Raw genomic sequence first — 13,579 nt, forward strand, 5'->3', positions numbered from 1 at the left:
ATGTGTGGCTCAGCCCTGGGCGTGACACACACCTGTCACAGCGCCCCTTGGAAAATTTTGCTGCATAGCTGATACACACTTGCACGTATCCATTTAAAACTTGGTACACACTTAGATCTCATTGAGCTGAACAACATTTGCATTGCATGTCATTAAGTCTAATCCACAGGAAGTGAATTATTTTGAGTTGTTTGCAAAACACACCCAATGGAATTTTAAATACTCCTCCTAGGGAATTGATATAACCACCACCAAACCCAGGCTAATATGATCTGAAGACATTGATAATGCAAAAATGCGAAGGGATTTTTGATATCTTAAACGGTTCAGCCATGAGGAGTCCTTAAACTTATGGCGAATAAAAGGTATAATATTCCTGTAGAATAACAGGAAGTGGTCAATAACTTCTGTGTACATTAATGATCTACATGAAACCTTAGGATTATGTTAAGAGTAGAAAGCTGATCATGAACTGTGAGTCTCGGTCATAGCGCCACCAACTGGCAGCAGGAAGTGTCACTTTTTGAAATCTCTAATATTTTGTCCCTTACTTTCACCTGATTTGGTTCAAAATCAGTCAGAATAATATCAAGACACGGCTGATGTGAAACTGTGAAGGAATTGATACCTTGAATCGGGTTACTATGGCGACAATTTACATGAGAACATAGTAGAAGAAAATGAATCTTCTCATATCTTACGAGTGGAAAGGCCTAATGTTCCAAAATATTTCACATAGAGAGTGTAAATGTTTATGAGAAAGGCCAGTGTGGCTGGTCCCTGGGCATGGCACAGGGCTTTCACAGCGCCCCCTGGAACTTTGTCAGAAATCTAGCTGCACAGCTCATATTAACTTGCACTTACACTATATTGCCAAAAGTATTCGCTCACCCATCCAAATAATCAGAATCAGGTGTTCCAATCACTTCCATGGCCACAGGTGTATAAAATCAAGCACCTAGGCATGCAGACTGTTTTTACAAACATTTGTGAAAGAATGGGTCGCTCTCAGGAGCTCAGTGAATTCCAGCGTGGAACTGTGATAGGATGCCACCTGTGCAACAAATCCAGTCGTGAAATTTCCTCGCTCCTAAATATTCCACAGAAAACTGTCAGCTGTATTATAAGAACGTGGAAGTGTTTGGGAACGACAGCAACTCAGCCACGAAGTGGTAGGCCACGTAAACTGACGGAGCAGGGTCAGCGGATGCTGAGGCGCATAGTGCGAAGAGATCGCCAACTTTCTGCAGAGTCAATCGCTACAGACCTCCAAACTTCATGTGGCCTTCAGATTAGCTCAAGAACAGTGCGCAGAGAGCTTCATGGAATGGGTTTCCATGGCCGAGCAGCTGCATCCAAGCCATACATCACCAAGTGCAATGCAAAGTGTCGGATGCAGTGGTGTAAAGCACGCCGCCACTGGACTCTAGAGCAGTGGAGACGCGTTCTCTGGAGTGACGAATCGCACTTCTCCATCTGGCAATCTGATGGACGATTCTGGGTTTGGCGGTTGCCAGGAGAACGGTACTTGTCTGACTGCATTGTGTCAAGTGTAAAGTTTGGTGGAGGGGGGATTATGGTGTGGGGTTGTTTTTCAGGAGCTGGGCTTGGCCCCTTAGTTCCAGTGAAAGGAACTCTGAATGCTTCAGCATACCAAGACATTTTGGACAATTCCATGCTCCCAACTTTGTGGGAACAGTTTGGAGCTGGCCCCTTCCTCTTCCAACATGACTGTGCACCAGTGCACAAAGCAAGGTCCATAAAGACATGGATGACAGAGTCTGGTGTGGAGGAACTTGACTGGCCTGCACAGAGTCCTGACCTCAACCCGATAGAACACCTTTGGGATGAATTAGAGCGGAGACTGAGAGCCAGGCCTTCTCGTCCAACATCAGTGTGTGCCCTCACAAATGCGCTTCTGCAAGAATGGTCAAAAATTCCCATAAACACACTCCTAAACCTTGTGGACAGCCTTCCCAGAAGAGTTGAAGCTGTTATAGCTGCAAAGGGTGGACTGACGTCATATTGAACCCTATGGATTAGGAATGGGATGTCACTAAAGTTCATATGCAAGTCAAGGCAGGTGAGCGAATACTTTTGGCAATATAGTGTATATGCATAAGACCCGGTTAACATTTAGATCTTATTGAGCTAAATGACGTTTATCCACCTGTCATAGGATCTGCTTAACAGGAAGTCAGTTATTTTGGGATGTTGGAATTTGATATATTCCTCCTAGGGGATTTGTATGATTTTGACCAAACAGGGTCCAATATGATCTGTAGACATTGAGGATCTAAAATTATGAAGGGATTCTTGATATCTCAAATGGTTCAGCCATGAGGAGCCTTTAAACTTATGGCGAATAAAAGGAAGCAGGAAGTGGCTAATAACTTCTGTGTACATTGAGTGATGTACATCAAACCTCAACTTTATGTTAAGCAAAGAAAGCTGATCACACGGACATGACTACTGTGAATCTCAGTCATAGCGCTGCCAACTGGCAGCAGGAAGTGTATCACTTTTATAAATCTAATGTTTTCTCCCTTACTTTCATGTGATTTCATTCAAAATCAGTCAGAATAATGTCAAGACATGGCTGATGTGAAACTCTGAAGTAATTTGTGATATTTTGAATGATTTTGGTATGGTGAGGATTTAAATAAGGACATAATAGAAGAAAATTAGTGTTCTCATATCTGAACAGTGAAAATCCCAGTAAAATCCTAATGTTTCAAAACATTTTACATAGAAAGAACAACTGGTTGTGAGCAAGTTTGCTTAGCTTCATGATTTTGTGATGCTCAAACAGCTCACAACAAATTTTTGCATCTGTCAGCTTGCGTCACAAAGTGATTAGTGTCTATAATTAACTCAGAAATTACACTGACCTACTAGTTCCTCAAGAGCTCTCGAATTAGACCTAAACCAACTAATGATGCCAAGGCCAAACAGACCAGTCCTAGGGTATTTTTTGGTGCACTTTAATTTCTTCCAGGACAAGCATTGCATATTTCAATTTAGCAGACAAAAACTGGAGTTTTTTCATTGACAGAGAAAAAGCAAGTGTCATTTAAGGATGTGACTCTAATGCACCCTCTTGAATACAGCAGAGCTATTTATTACTCACAAAGAGGAAAATGCACTGCTTTGATTTGTCAAAAGCCAGCAATTTTTACCTTGCTCATTGGGGTGAAGATTAAGGTGCAATAATGCTTTATGCCCTTTTGGGTCAGATACAATGTCAGTTGTTCACATCAAATTTGCATTGTTCAGGACTGAATTTGACTTATGCGTATTCACTCACTCTACATTCCTTGTTTATCCTGAGCTAGGTTATACTGGAATTGGGAGGGAGGGTTTGCAGCTTACACTCTTTGTTATTACACATTTTGCTAGTTGTTGTGGATTTCCTCATTCACAGATCAACTGTCTTAGACTACAAGCCCTGCATAACCTTGATTACTAAAATCCATGGAACTAGTTGATAGATAGATAGATAGATAGATAGATAGATAGATAGATAGATAGATAGATAGATAGATAGATAGATAGATAGATAGATAGATATTTTTTCAGTTTTAGTTTTTTAGGTGGAGGGAGTCACTGTTGATGGTCACTGTTGCTGGAGCCACTAACAGGCTTTTTTAAGGGCACCAAAAACGATGCATTGCATTTGGAAGCAAATATTTCCACACTTTATGAATTGCGTGACTGTCTGTGTCAGCTTCTCCATAATCCTTGACAGTGGCAAGCCGCCTCGCGAGTGTAGACCGCGCTGTAACTTACAGCCAATCAAAAACGGGAATTTGTTTGGTTTTGCGTTTTGATTAGTCAGGGCTTTCTACATCCCTTCTTCAAACTTCTCAACACAGAGCCCACCTCACACTGCTTTTATCAAATCACAAATTGTACAAAAGAAAATAAATACGTATTTGTATACCGCTGTCTTTACCAAATTTTGATTGGGTGGGCAAGACAGACGTTTGCCCATGCCTAGACGCCTGCCCATGCCTAGAGCCAGCCCTGCATCACTCCTTACTTAACATGACATAAAAATAGTGTTGCACCACAGTCAATCCATACTTTGGCATTTGAAGGACAAACACACAATTGTGTTGCTGACTTACTGGCTTTTACTTGTCTTAGACCTGATTTGGAGTTTACACCTATCCCTGATGTAGCAGTGGATTATTATGTTGATGGGCCTTGTTTTAGAGATCATTTGGATTTTAATGCTGGGTAGTCAGCAGGTAGTCAAAAGAAAAAATGATGACTTTGTGACTGTAGTTGCACTGTATTATGGAATATAATATTACAAAAGTTAAAAGCCTTTAAACCACAGCCTGTCAATTGGCCAATTTATCAAGCTGCTATTATGCTCATGGTTATGCTCATGGTTATGCTCATGTCACTTGCTTGATGCTGATTGGAAACAGAGAGCTTTTAAGAAAAACAATTGAACTCCTATCCAGCGTGCTTACCAAATAGTTTTCTTGCACTCAAAATGACTTTTTATTTTGAAGTGTTTTTAAATGTATGACTATTGTTAAAAGAAACAATTCTGCATATTTAGAGGCTAAAAAGCCTTGGGATGCCTTGAGGCAGTTATGGGAGGCAGTGCTAGATGAGTTTTTAGCTGGGTGTGAAGTATTTTTCTTAAAACTATGCCTAAAAAGGTAAAACACGTAAGAGGAAAAAGGTACTTCATGTTGATGGTAATAGACAGATTCAGCAGATTGGTAGAAACAATTCCATCAACTGTTAAATACAGGGATCAAAGTTTTGACTCGAGAAGTAACTCTAAAAAAAAAAGTAACTACTAAACTTTAATGAACAATCACATACAAATTACACATCTAACACAGCATGATATGCTAATGGGTCAACCCATACCTGTTGTGCTTTACTTGAGAGGTCCTTAAGAATGGTTAGCACTAGAACAATTGCAAATGGAACATTATATGCAACAATTAAATGCTATACATGAAGCCATCTATTCACAGGAACATAATGGGAGCTTCCTGTCCCGTGGTTCCTATAAATGAAGTGTTTCTGAGGGTCTTTAGAATGAAGTGGAGTGGAGTCTCAAAGGGAAGGGCTCTATAAGGTGGTAAGCGCTACTCCCATAATTGTACAGGTACAAAGCATACTTGATGGGGACATTCAAGCTGTTGGAGAAGACTCACTTTTGATATGATCAAGTGATTGTATGCAAAGTAAATGCTGTGTATTTTTGGTTTACATTGATTAGTAAGAATGAATTTGAATCATTATTGTACTCTACATAACTGGAACAACCACGCACAAGAGATGAACTTTACACGTGTACATGCTTGTAACACAACATTTGATTTTTGAAAGACAGCATTTAGGGAGACAATCTTTTACTCCCTCCTCTTCAAGTATGGGTGGAGACGTTTGGTTCTGTACTCCACATGAGGCTAGTCTCAGAATTTGGTCATTGTTAAAAGAATGTGTAAATTGAAGAGGCTAGATTGGGAGAGCTGTTAGGTAACATTAAATATTATTGCATGTTACTGTATATAAGAACATTAACACTCCCAGTTTGATCCCCCAATTTCAGGTACTGTCACTGGGGTGGTGAAAAATGGGGAGTACCCTGCTGGGAAGGGCAGCTATCTGTATATTGTTTGTTACTTGTATATCAGTTATGTGACATATACTGTGGAACTTGATTTAAATATAACTACTACGTGTTCTATAACCAGTGTGTTCTCAATCACAAAGGGTTGTCATTTCAAAGCTATATAAGAAGCAGGTTCACTGTGAAGACAGATAATCTGCAGACATCTCAGCTTTGTTGCCTCTTAATAAAGTCTGATTGTTATTCTAAACCCCTTGTGTTTAGAAATATTGATTTTTAATTAGCATTGATTTTTCACCATTATGTGCAAACTTAGAGAGTGGTATGTGTGAGAATCCCAGGAGATCAGCAGTTTCTGAAGTTTCCCTGCGCTTGTGACCTGCGATGGCTTGGCACCCTTTCCAGGATGTTCCCTGCCTTGTGCCCTGGGATAGGTATCAGTTTTCCTGCGACCCTGTGTAGGATAAGTGGTTCAGATAATGTATGGATAAAAACATTCCTTATCATGTCAGCATGTTATGTTGAAATATGTGGGTGCTATATAAATGTGCTTCAACTATAAATAATTAAAAGGATGCAGCCTAGTTTCCATGGACTGTATGGATTGGTGGTCTAAGAAACTTCAAACTTTAACTCAAAAATGAGTATGTTTTTTTCCAAGACAATGGCTCCTTCTAACATATACCTTCATATTCACCACGTGTCATCCATTTATCTCTCAAGATTTTAATTAAGTTATGTTAATGGTTTATTAAATGTTTGTCTTAGATATTTAAGTCTTAGTTTTTTCTGTTTATAGAATTTTTCTGGGAATCTACAAAAAAAAAAAAACAGGGTCCCCTCAGGTCTTCTTTTTGTGTGATGTGAGATGAGTGGATGGGTGTATGGGCATATTTATGCATGGATTATGAAATGTGATCACCCATTATGTGATACCCAATAAAGGCAATAACTGTATTCAAAATTCAAAATGCATTCTGTCTGAAACAATCAGTAATGGAATATTTTCAAATGGAATCTAGTGTTGGACATTTTATAAATCACTTTTGAGTTTAATGCAAGGGTGTAACTTTGGTTTGAGAAGTGGGGGGGACAAAATGGGGGAAAATGTTTTTGATCTGAATCCCATTTCCTGCATTTACATACATTTAGGGACTATGGTTATACAAAATACAGGAAATAGTTAGGTTGATTATAATGATAAATTCTGTCCAAAAGAATAATAGGCTATTAAACTGTGCATATAAAGATGTCTTACTTTCTTTATTGTGTAATAGGGGCCGATCGCCAAGAGAATAATTTTATGAAGTCAAAAATGTTCACCATTAATGTTTTGTGTGTGAATACAATATAAATAATGTGAGGCTCAATTTCCACTGTTTAACAAACTTTTATTTTAAACTAACCGCTGTAGCTGAAAATGTAAAATAAATGACTTGTTGCATAGGACGTCTGTCAGAGAAACAGGGGGTTAGAATAGAAAGAGCAGAAAGCTTTTATGAACCTTGTGTGTTACATCACTATTTTCCCCAAATTAATATGTAATATAATTTTAACATTTTTATAACAATTATATGAAAATGTTGATCATAACTTTAATAATTGTCTCTCATGCATAAACAACCACTCTTAGTTAATATACAAATTAAAATATTTACATTCTTGCTGCTAATTTTCTGTGCATCACGAATACCTAAAGTAGATCATTTTTATGCCTCCAACACTGTATTATAGCAAGGTAAGAATAATGATCTGTAATCCATACTTCTGTAATCCAAAAGGATGGGAAAACTGATAACACAATAGATACACTACTTATTTGGTACACAGGATGCAAGATTGGCACACAATCTCACAAACAAAAAAAATAAAGAACATTGTCCGCCATCTATCCATTAATCACATCTCTCATGTATCCTAACTATCCACCTCATCTGTAAAATGACAGAATTATGATCATCATCTAACATTAAACTAGCATCCAGAGTCTGCTTGTCATTGCTGAGAGAAAATGCATGGTTTAAAGTCAACTCGTTTTCATGCTACACAGAATGTTCATGAAAATATGATTATCCTGACCTGAGCTAATTTCCTGAAGTCACATCTCCATTTTTTCTTTCCATCCATGATGACATTAAATTCAAAATCATTTGTTGCTGCTTCTGGCGTTTCGTCACTGACTGTGCCACAACCACGATACCTGTTCATTACACCTGTTCATTATACCACCATACATTTAGGGCACTGGCAGACACCCTTATCTTGAACTTAAATTTAGTAGAGCATTTCAAGGTTAAACTCATGTGCACTAAAGTCTTATCCACTGAGCCTCCACTGCCAGGTAAACAAGCCAGTACAGCAAAGACAAAACTTTTAAAACTTTTTAAAATCATAAGATTTTAGGTTTAAATATTCAATAAATATGTTAAAATCATAACAGTACTGAACATTTCAAACATGTGAAAGCACAAAAATCTGAAACCATCTAAAACAAAAACAAGAAGATTTTATGCCCTGTGGAATTAGTTAGGTGTTAGGTAATTAGTGTAATATACAGTAAATGTATGTACATAAAAGTATATACAAAACAGTATGCAATCAACAAAAATGTTTTAACCACTGCTAAGCATGCAGTTTTCTGTTTCCTTTTTTTAAAATTACATATAAAATACTGCAATTTTCTTCTAAGCATTCCCCCATTCCAATGCATTGGGAAAGGAAGTACTTAAGTAAAGCTAGATCATTAATGCTGTAACAATTGCTTTGTCTTTGTCGCTCAACAAGGTTTTGTTTTTTATGCTTGGGGGACCTGCTCATACACTTATGCTGGCCTAGGGAGTGTAGAACCTTAGACTGTGCTTGGGTGCAGTATTGCCATGGCCCAGGTTTAAAAGCCAAAAGACTTTGAGGCTACATTGATGAGGGTATCTGTATTCCATAACCCATTGCATCTGCAGATAAAACTATTTTCATGCTTGTGAACTCTTTTTCCTCTCAGCCTGCGATACATTTTGTCAGACATTTGATACACATACATTCATGTTTCTTTTGTATATATGTATGTGTGTGCTGTGTTTTTTATATTTTGTTAATAGTTAAATATATGCTGGAAAAGGAATTCTGTTACCTCCTGTTTGTTCCTGTGATTGCTTTTTGGAGTTTACACACTATTCTCCAGAATATTTTGTAAAACCCCCCTTATTTCTTTTAACTAGATCAGTTAAAGGTAACTGGGACAGTTATAGGTTGGCACCCAAACAGGGACTATTTACAAATAGAAAGTGTAAAGTCTAAGTTTTGTTTGAATGTTGTATATTATTTATTGTTTTTTGTATTGAAGAAAGGTCAGTCTCAATGTATGGTGCAGAGGATGAGCACGAACCCCCGTTATGATTTCACAGCTGGTCCTTATGTCACCTGAAGAGATCCACAGTCCTTAAGAGACCTCATTAACACTTTCAGTGAATTGTATCTTAACAATTGATGATAATGAATTCAAGGCAAATCTTGAAATTCCCCTTCCTCTTCCACCTCCTGATGATGTAGTTCCTGATTTTCATCCCACCAAACAGCTATTAGGTGATCATATCACAACTTTGGAAGGTGACATTCAAACCTGCATTCAGAAGATAAGAGTTCACAGATCAGTGCAGGTCCTTGGAAAAAAAAAACTAAACTACAAGATATAAAGGTAGTGTGAGAGAGTCAAAAAAAATCTTGGTTATTCACGACTTGGGAAAGTCTGTAGTCAATTGTCTGAAGAGAAGAGATGTGCAAATTGACACCAAGTTTAAAACTTGTGCTTCTGTCATGTCTACCCTAGTTTCTTATCCTTCACTCACTCCTGTGTACCTACCACATCCCACCAGATCTCATGTGGAACAATCTTCTGATCATACACCCACTGGACAATGCTGGACAATGTGACTGCTACTCTATATCACCCTCCGGTAAAAGTTCCCACAATTTGGCTCTGATGAAGACACTATCTCCGTTGTTGAATGCTGTGAAGAGTATTTTGCTATCAGACCACTTACTGATTCTTGAAATGATAGCATCTCTTACTTCAGAATTAAATGTTACATCTAATGATAAAAGAAAAAGAAGACACCTCTCTGACAACTCTCACCACAGTTTCATCTGTAACCATTTTGAGTCTTTTTGCATGCTTTTGTAAATGATGACTACAAAGCCGAAGCTGCTAAATGTCTATTCAAGACTTTGTGTACCACTGTCAAACCCTTTGTTTAAGGTGGAAGAAGATCTCAGAAGATGTCTGAGAAAGACATTGTACAGGGCATTTTGAGGAATTGTAACCCTAGTGTTCTATCTGAAAAGACGACTCGTTTGTGAACTTTCCTTGTGTCTTTATTATCCAACCACAATAACCACAACCACTATTAACTGAACTGTGCTTTCACGTCTGGAAGCGTTCACATCACTTCCCATTTTGTAAAACTCTGTAACAGACACCCATTAACACAACAAACATCAGAATGCTAGTCATGTAACACCTATAGCCTTACAAGTTTGTTAAGGGGAACTGTAAAAGAGGTGAGTGAGATGGTGAGAATTGGAACACAAATTGAAAGAGACCTTGAAGAAGCAAAAAAGTATTAGAGCCAGGCCAATGCTGAAATGCATAAGCGAAAAACGCGAACTGACAGAGACACTCATCCTAAGTCAAATCCCACACACACACACGTATTTTACAGTCTATTAAATTAAATTAAATTAATTATTTATTATTATTAATTTGTATAGTGCTTTTAACAATGGAGATTGTCACAAAGCAGCTTTACAGAAGTATAGAAGAGAAAATTTTTTTATAAAGTTTAAATTAAGTTACTATTTTATCCCTAATGAGCAAGCCTAAGGTGATGGTGGCAATGAAAAACTCCCTGAGATGATATGAGAAAGAAACCTTGAGGGGAACCAGGCTCAGAAGGGAACACATCCTCATTTGGGTGGCACTGGACAGTAAATAATGCAACTGTAAATAATGTCCTTTCTACAACAGCAGCAACCAAGGGCTCTTGAGGAAGTACCAGGTCAGTGTAGTTTCTGAGTTCATTATAGACACTAATTCCTTGCTGTCGCAAGCTGACAGATGCAACAGCAGTTCTGTGATAGTCTCCAAGTGGACCTGTCCACAACAGGCCCTGGTCACAGTCTGTCCACAGCAGCAGTGAGCACCACCAAGCGACAAGACTCCAACCAGGGGTAGAGCGTCTGGATGGATCAGGCAGATCTGGAAATTTGTATATAAAATCTTAGAAAGCTTTCTTCTAGCTGCATGTGGTCCTAGTACGAGCACCTCTTGTCAGAGGAAGTTCATCCACTGTATAATGTCCTTTACACATTCTTCAATCTTAATAAGCCTTTGTCTCTCATCTGACTTAGCTGAAAAATATAGCTGTAGTGGAAGCTAATACCAGGTTTATGAATAATTGCACCAAGGGGTAGCATATATAAGAAGAAAAGCAGTGGGCGTGAAACAGAACCTTGTGGAACACTGAACATAAACTTGGTATGCATAGAGAAGTCACCATTTAGATGTAAAAACTGATAACGATCAGTCAAATAAGACTTGAGCCAGGAGAGGGCTGTTCACCAACACCAACAACATTTTCTAGCCTATCAGGCAGAATAGTGTGGTCAATGGTGTCAAAAGCTGCACAAGATTTAACACCAGCAAGGAGACACAACCCTGATCAGAGGCCTTTACATGTCATTTACCGCTTTAAGAAGTGCTGTCTCTGTGATATGATGAGGTCTAAACCCTGACTGATACATTTCATGTATGTTATTCCTGTATAGGTATGAACATAACGTCTGTGCTACAGACTTTTCTAGGATCTTGGAGATAAAGGGCAGGGTTGATATTGGCCTATAGACACTTGACATGGGTCGAGGTCTGTTTTTTTAATTAGGGGTTTGATAAACGTTAGTTTTAAAGATTTAGGCATATATTCAGTGCTAACTGAAGAATTTATCATTTTTAGAAGGGGTTCGGTAGCTACTTGTAATATCTGTTCAAGGAAACATGTAGGTAAGGGATCTAGTATGCAGGTTGAATGTTTTGAAGAGGAAATTAGTGAAATTGAATCAGGCTTTTGAAGGGGAGTAGAGATCAAAAATAGTAATATTATCTACAGGATTATGTATCAAACAGTTTAATTTTAAATTAATAGTCTGTATTTTTTGCCTGATATCACATTTTCCATTGAAATAATTCATGAAGTCATTGCTGCTGCATATAGAAGATATGTGCTTTCTACACTCCTAGTTAATTTCCCTACAGTTCTAAATAAATTGTGGAAGGGTGACTGTTTTCTATATTTAAACCGAATGTTAGATTAACATTCCATTATGATTGGGTCCTATTACATTTTGATTAACACCTACTGAATCTAAGATGGATACAACTGCTGTTTTCAGAGGATATTCTGACTTATCAAAATGAATGTTCCCCTACAATTAATGCTTTGTCTAAAGAAATAATGAGGTTTGAAATGAAATCTGCAAATTCACTGAGGAATTTAGAATATGGCCCTGGAGGTCTGTAAATAACAATTAGTGGAATCGACTCTTTGAACTTATTTTTTGTGTCCACATAAGTTAGGTTAGTATAAAGAACTTCAAACGCGTTAAATTCATGTCTGGGTTTATATATACAGTATCTCACAAAAGTGAGTACACCCCTCACATTTTTGTAAATATTTTATTATATCTTTTCATGTGACAACACTGAAGAAATGCCACTCTGCTACAATGTAAAGTAGTGAGTGTACAGCCTGTATAACAGTGTAAATTTGCTGACCCCTCAAAATAACTGTAAAATAACTCAAAAATGTGAGGGGTGTACTCACTTTTGTGAGATACTGTATATATATTCATGTATTCATATATATATATATATATATATATATATACACACACACTATATTGCCAAAAGTATTCGCTCACCTGCCTTGACTCGCATATGAACTTAAGTGACATCCCATTCCTAATCCATAGGGTTCAATATGACGTCGGTCCACCCTTTGCAGCTATAACAGCTTCAACTCTTCTGGGAAGGCTGTCCACAAGGTTTAGGAGTGTGTTTATGGGAATTTTTGACCATTCTTCCAGAAGCGCATTTGTGAGGTCACACACTGATGTTGGACGAGAAGGCCTGGCTCTCAGTCTCCGCTCTAATTCATCCCAAAGGTGTTCTATCGGGTTGAGGTCAGGACTCTGTGCAGGCCAGTCAAGTTCATCCACACCAGACTCTGTCATCCATGTCTTTATGGACCTTGCTTTGTGCACTGGTGCACAGTCATGTTGGAAGAGGAAGGGGCCAGCTCCAAACTGTTCCCACAAAGTTGGGAGCATGGAATTGTCCAAAATGTCTTGGTATGCTGAAGCATTCAGAGTTCCTTTCACTGGAACTAAGGGGCCAAGTCCAGCTCCTGAAAAACAACCCCACACCATAATCCCCCCTCCACCAAACTGTACACTTGGCACAATGCAGTCAGACAAGTACCGTTCTCCTGGCAACCGCCAAACCCAGACTCGTCCATCAGATTGCCAGATGGAGAAGCATGATTCGTCACTCCGGAGAACGCATCTCCACTGCTCTAGAGTCCAGTGGCGGCGTGCTTTACACCACTGCATCCGACACTTTGCATTGCACTTGGTGATGTATGGCTTGGATGCAGTTGCTCGGCCATGGAAACCCATTCCATGAAGCTCTCTGCGCACTGTTCTTGAGCTAATCTGAAGGCCACATGAAGTTTGGAGGTCTGTAGCAATTGACTCTGCAGAAAGTTGGCGACCTCTTCGCACTATGCGCCTCAGCATCCGCTGACCCCGCTCCGTCAGTTTACGTGGCCTACCACTTCGTGGCTGAGTTGCTGTCGTTCCCAAACACTTCCACGTTCTTATAATACAGCTGACAGTTGACTGTGGAATATTTAGGAGCGAGGA

Source organism: Hemibagrus wyckioides, linkage group LG15 (genome assembly GCF_019097595.1).
Source record: "Hemibagrus wyckioides isolate EC202008001 linkage group LG15, SWU_Hwy_1.0, whole genome shotgun sequence".
NCBI lineage: Eukaryota > Metazoa > Chordata > Actinopteri > Siluriformes > Bagridae > Hemibagrus > Hemibagrus wyckioides.